This window comes from Impatiens glandulifera, chromosome 1 (genome assembly GCF_907164915.1).
Source record: "Impatiens glandulifera chromosome 1, dImpGla2.1, whole genome shotgun sequence".
Classification (NCBI taxonomy): domain Eukaryota; kingdom Viridiplantae; phylum Streptophyta; class Magnoliopsida; order Ericales; family Balsaminaceae; genus Impatiens; species Impatiens glandulifera.
Window position 1 is genome coordinate 122,325,152 of NC_061862.1, and position 6,540 is coordinate 122,331,691.

The 6,540-nt window shown below is 34.2% G+C and overlaps 1 non-coding gene across 1 annotated transcript; it reads left to right on the forward strand.

Annotated features, from left to right (window-relative positions):
- The first annotated feature begins 5,966 nt into the window (after positions 1-5,966).
- On the forward strand, positions 5,967-6,039 carry TRNAK-CUU. The gene has a single exon. It is a non-coding gene; the product is annotated as a tRNA-Lys (tRNA).
- The last annotated feature ends 501 nt before the right edge of the window (positions 6,040-6,540 follow it).

Here is a 6,540-nt window from a genome sequence, read left to right on the forward strand (position 1 = left end):
CTAATATACTTGAATATTTACATGCTGATGTGTGGGGTCCCTCTAGTGTTGCTACACATGGGGGGAACTAATATTTTCTGTCCATAATTGATGATTACTCTAGGAAAGTTTGGGTGTTACTTTTGAAACATAAGTATAAGTATGATGTTTTTGAAAAGTTTAAGGAGTGAAAGATTTTGATTGAGAATCAAACAGGTAAGAGAATCAAAACTCTTAGGACAGATAATGGTCCTGAGTTCTGTAATAAATAGATGAATGATTTATGTGATACTTGGGGTATTAAAAGGCATAGGTTTGTGCCGTACACACCACAACAAAATGGTATTGCTGAGAGAATGAATATGACACTTCTAGAGAGGGTGAGAGTTATGTTAGCGTCATCTGGGTTGTCTAAGAAGTTTTGGGGGACGTTTTGCATACTGCTGCTTATTTAATAAATAAGTCCCCTAGTGTTCTGTTAGGAGATAAATGTCCTGAATCTGTGTTTTCAAGTAAACATCTTGACTTGAGCAACTTGAAAGTTTTTGGTTGTGTTGGCTGTGTGCATTATAAGGTTGATAAGTTGTAGCATAGGTCCAAGAAATGTGTGTTCTTAGGCTACCCTGAAGGGGTGAAAGGTTATAGAGTTTGGAATAGGAGTGAACCTAAGCTTAGGATTGTGATAAGTAGAGATGTTGTCTTTAATGAAAATGACTTTCCTTGCTTGCATATGTTCTCCACTCCTGTTAATGATTCTCCTAATAAGGTGGAGCATGTGCTAGTAGTCGTTAATCAACCTACTAAACATGATGGGAATGTTCCCAATGAGGTGGAGCATGATAATGTGCATGATATTTATGATTTACATGATTCAAATGTGTTGTCTAATTCACATGATTTACTTGATGATTTGCATTATTCAAATGTGTTGTCTGATTCACATGATTTGTCTAATGATTTGCATGACTATCAACTTGCTAGGGATAAAAGTAGAAGAATGACTATAATGCCTGCTAGATTTAGGGATAATAATTTGAATGATTGCAATATGTCTGAAATTGTTTTTAACATGTTTGAATCCCTATACTGTAATGAGCCTAGCTCTTACAAAGAAGCTTTGAGGTCTAAGTTTTCTGTTAAATGATTGTTGCTATAAATAATGAGATGAATTCTTTGAGAATCAATGATACTTGAAAACTTGTTACTAAACCTCCTAATTATTCCTTAGTGGATTGTAAATGGTTGTATAGTGTGAAGCAAAAGTCTGAAAAAAATATATTCAAGGCTAGGTTAGTAGTGAAGGGATTTACTCAAAAGGAGAGAGTATATTATGCTAAAATTTTTGCTCATGTTGTCAAATTCACTACTGTTAGAATCATGCTTGCTTTAGTTGCTCATTTTAATTGAGAATTGAAGCAAATGGATGTTACTACTGTTTTCTTACATGGTGAACTTGATAAAAATATTTATATGCATCAACATGAGGGGTTTGTTGACCCCAAGTTGCCTAATCATGTTTGTTTGTTAAAAAAGACCTTGTATGGTTTAAAACAATCTCCTAGGCAATGGAATATCAAGTTTGACAAGTGCATGAAATTTTTTATGTTTAAAAAAGTCTTATAATCATTGTTTTACTTTAAGAATATAGACTATGTAGTTTCCATTGAAGTCTTTAAGGAAGCAATTTGGCTTAGGGTTGTATTGTCTGAAATTGGTTTTCTTGACAAAAATGTGGTTGTATTTTTTTTATAATCAATATACTATTCAGATGTGTAAAAATCATATTTTTCATGATAGAACTAAACACATTGATGTTATGTTTCATTACATTCGAGATATTGTTGAAAAAGACATTGTTAAGTAAGAAAAATTCCTTCAGAATTTAATCCTGTTGATATGGTACTAAGTGTTTACCTGCTGAAAAATTTATTTCATGTCAACAGATTTTAAACTTTGACTTAGGGAAAGTTCTTTGAGGTTCGTCCTTTGTGGACATTGCATGCTTTGTGCTCTTCCGTTCAATCTTTGTGATTTTCGCATGTTTTGTGCTCTTGCGTTCAATCTTTGTGATTTTCGCATTTTTGTGCTCTTGTGTTTGATCTTTGTGATTTTCGCATGCTTTGTGCTCTTGCGTTCGATCTTTGTGATTTTCACATTTTTTTTGCTCTTACGTTCGATCTTTGTGATTTTCACAATCTTTGTGTTCTTGCCCTTAGTCTTTGTGACACGAGTTTACCTTGAGTATTCTCTTTGTTGCCTCAGTGGTAATAAATTGGCAATGATGTGTCTTGTGATTCCGTGATTGTGTTTTACACTGCTTTGAGCCAAAGGTGGATATTGTTGGGTATTGGTTGATCCAATATTGTGGCACAATTTCTAGTAATTCACTTGCTGGACTTGACCTAATAATATAAATAGATATTACTCTTTTTGTGAGAGATATAGAGAAAAAACTCATTTGTGGTGTTTGGATACTAGTGAAAGGGTTGGCGCATTTGGTGAAGTAGTGGTGCAACGAAATCGATAAACAAGAGGAACTGAGTCAAACTTCAATCTCATTCACACCCAACAATATGTTTAACAAATCAAACTTTGTCCAGCTGACACTGGAGCTGAACGGTATAAAGGGTCAGGTAATCAGGGAAATTTGAAGAAATGAATCTGATAATTGGTCAAATTCGAAAAATGACCCACGCTTGATAAACCTTGCAAAAATGACACTTTCAGCCTATGAAATGTCCGTCTTGCCCTCATGTCTTGCCCTCATGAATGTCATTACAGCTCATATACAAGTATTTCATAATATATAAAACTAATTTGAAACCCTCATTTTTAAAGAAACGTTTCAACTCACGACTTTCTCTCCAACCCACGACTCTACTCTCCAACTTTGTTCAACATCAGTCAACACCATCGTCGCTCAACTCTCATCATCGTCAGTGCGTCTCGTCGTTCCTATATTTAAGTGAGTTTAGGGTCTATAATTTATGTGTAATGTTTTCATTATTCTGGCGTTTATGTGTAATACTCCAATTATGTGTATATTGATGGATAATCCTTTAGGTTTTGGGTTTATGTAGATTTTAGGGTTTATCTGTGTATATTCTGATGTTGCTTATCTAATGTTTATCACTCACGCGTATTGTAATGTTCTTATTATGCATGTATGGTTTAGAGTTTATATAATATTCGTGTATTGCTAATTCACGCACATTATATAACCCGCATGTTACTTTTTCTCTACACTAACAAGAATACATAGTTCTGTTGATATAAATATAGTAACAATGAATACATGGTTTATATAAAATCACCATCCTTCCCATATACCTTCCCCTGAAGTAAGCCAGATGTTTGAGAGGTAAATTGGTTTCTGTTAACCTATCAGTTTTTTGGGAGTTTACATTTCTCTGATATTTTGGGAATATCTATCTTTAATCTTGATTTTGCATATATAAGGCATGTTGCTGAGGATCTGGATGATTGCATGCTATAAGGCATTTCTCTGATAGTTTGATTGCACATACTGGATGATCCCGGTTCAGCCGATCCGTGTGCATATGTTGACTTTGCGTTTATAAGGCATGCTGCGAGGAAGTTTTAGGTCCATACCTTATTCTTGCTCTGTCTTGTTGTTTTATGGGCATCATTAAACATGTTTGAAATGTCTGTAACATTTTTGCAGAAGATGTATCTGTCCACGGACCAATGACAGTCACAATTTCATGGTTCTTTGGGGATAAACTTTATAGTGGAATCACTTATGGAAAACTGCACAGACGAACAAGTTGAGTCTCTTAGGACAGGCTACTGGCGGCTGGTGGGAGAAGGTGAAGCACCATTTTGGGAGGGCGAGGATGATCAAACACCTATTGGCATGGGTACACGATATTTATCCATGGCCATAGTAAACAAGAAGCAAGGAAATCCAGTTCCTTTCCAATGAGAAGAGTTTCCTCTACTTTGAGGCTATTTTTCAGTTCCTTTTAATGTTGCATAATTTATGACCAGATGTATTTTTATGTCTTTGAGAATAAGTTGACTTACAAGTTTCACATTTAATAATTAACTTATATGTTCAAGGAAGAGTCAATTTAGTTTTTTTTGTTAGGTATAATATATTTTTGGATGATCCAGATTATAATATATTTACTCTTACTTTATTTGATATGATTATTTTATGGATCATCATTATCTAGTTATAATTCATACTATTTTAATTTTTAACAGATATGATAAATATAATTTTCTTCAGATCAATATTCAAATGAAAAAATTCCATACATTGTAGATTTATTATAGAGCAGTATTTATTTGTTTAAAAGGAGATTGGAATCTTAAAAGATTTTTTGTCCTAGGTTCCCTCATTATTTCCTGATAATAAAGAAAAGTGCTGGTGGTGCTGCTTATTTATGAAACAATCAACAAACATTATGCCAAGAATAATGGTCTTCCCCATCTTCTGAAAAAGCTATGTTGCTTTCTCATTAAATATCTATTTTTGCCTTGTAGTGTTGTTTTATGCGTTTAATCTTTTCATCTGGAAGGACCACCTCCTTCAAACTGATCTCGTAACATCTCATATTTCTTGAGCTCAGACAGGGTTAGTGATGGAGTTAGCTCTCCCAAAACCTGCATGCCGCAATTCACAAAGTCACGAAATTAAAAGTATTGTTATTAGTTCTAATCAGCATTGTTTGTTACCTTTATAAAGTCATCATATTCAACAATGACTGTGTTGTCTACAATATTCGCAGAATTTGGATCTAGAACCTGTATATAATAACAACAATCAAAATAAAAAACAGTCATATAAAACTGCAAAAAAGGGGGAAATGAAGGAGAGAATTTGTGTTACCTCAGACAGACAAACAAAAAGATACCTTGCATTTTGCAGCCTGAAACCATGCATCTCCACATAAGGCATAAGTATCGGCACCAGTAAAGTTTGGGGATATTTCTTTGCTATATCATAAAGGAACACATCTTTATGCAATGTAAACTTCCTGGACAGTGCCTTAAGTACACTGCAAAAACAGGCAGCAGTGTGCAAACATGACATGAGTTAGTTGGAAAGAATAAAGAATCACAATTAATATAGACACATAATGTTGGTTAAGAAGGTAGAGCATATTGTTCCCTATATGATGTAACAGTATTAACTCCAAGTCTCCAACATAAAAAAGCTTGTCAAACCGCCCAGGCCGTAGGAGCGCAGGGTCAATCAGATCTGGCCTGTTTCTAGCTCCAATTATAAACAAATCCTGTTTTTAAAGAAAAAATAAGTTAATGGGTGTTGTTCTTAAGGAGCAAGTCAGAAAGAGAAATTGCAGATATTGAAGGAAGTACTTGGGATGAGTCATTGAAGCCATCTATCTCTGCAAGCATTCTGTTGAAGATAAAAATATTTAAAATCTAAGAAAAATTTAACTTATTTGAAAACTTATATTTTGTCCCTATCACTATCACTGTCAACTCAAAATCTTATTGGATACTTTCCAAAGTTATAATTGAAAGTGATTTTTTTTTGGATCAGGAAGATCATCGTAGTGTAATTTTTGTTACTTTATTTTGTTTACAATTTATATTTTAGGTCAGGATCAAGTTACTTTTTACTTGTAATTTTTTGCAAACATAACAAATGTAACCTTTTTCCTTGGATCATGTTCAACATGAACAAATGGTATACTAAAACAGTCAATAACACAGTCGGTAATCGACGACAGAGTAATACATCTGGGTTGAACAAATGGGATGTGTGTTTCTCAATGAAAGAGAATCCACTGATGTTTATCTTCTTTTTACATGCTAATAAGAACAGACCCTTTTACCTATAATGCGCATGCACGAGGAACATTGGATAAGCAACACCAGAATGTACACATAAACCTTAAACCTAAGGATTGTCCATCCATATAAGCAGGGGTATAACCCTTGTTGGCCCAGATTGATTTTGTTATAGTAAAATAAATTTTAAACAACACCAAGCCCGTCTAGCTCAGTTGGTAGAGCGCAAGGCTCTTAACCTTGTGGTCGAGGGTTCGAGCCCCTCGGTGGGCGTATGGTTTTGTTTTTCATTCATTTTTTTTTAAATTAAAATCCAAGCAAAGTGCCCATATGGGTTGGGTGGGGATCAAAGACCCATGTGCCATTTTGAATGCCAAAATTTATTTATTACACATAGGGGAGTGGGTCCAACTACTTCAATTCCGTCTGCTATTAATTGCAAATCAAACAAGACCGACTACACACAAACAATTACAAACTCTAGGCATTTTCATAAATCATATATTCATGTTTGTCTCCACGGATTGGAAAGAGATTATTCAAAATACATATTACCATAACTTAATTACCGATGGACATCCATCACCTTTAAGAATTGATCATTGCCAGTTCAGACTTCTTTTAAACCATTCATTTCTAGACAACTACAAGAAGATAATCATTCACACTTTGAGAACCGAAGCTTATGATAATCATCTAATGATTGTGCAATCAATTTGTGAAAATAATGGTATTGAGATACCTAATATGAATATCATTAGCATTAAACAACTT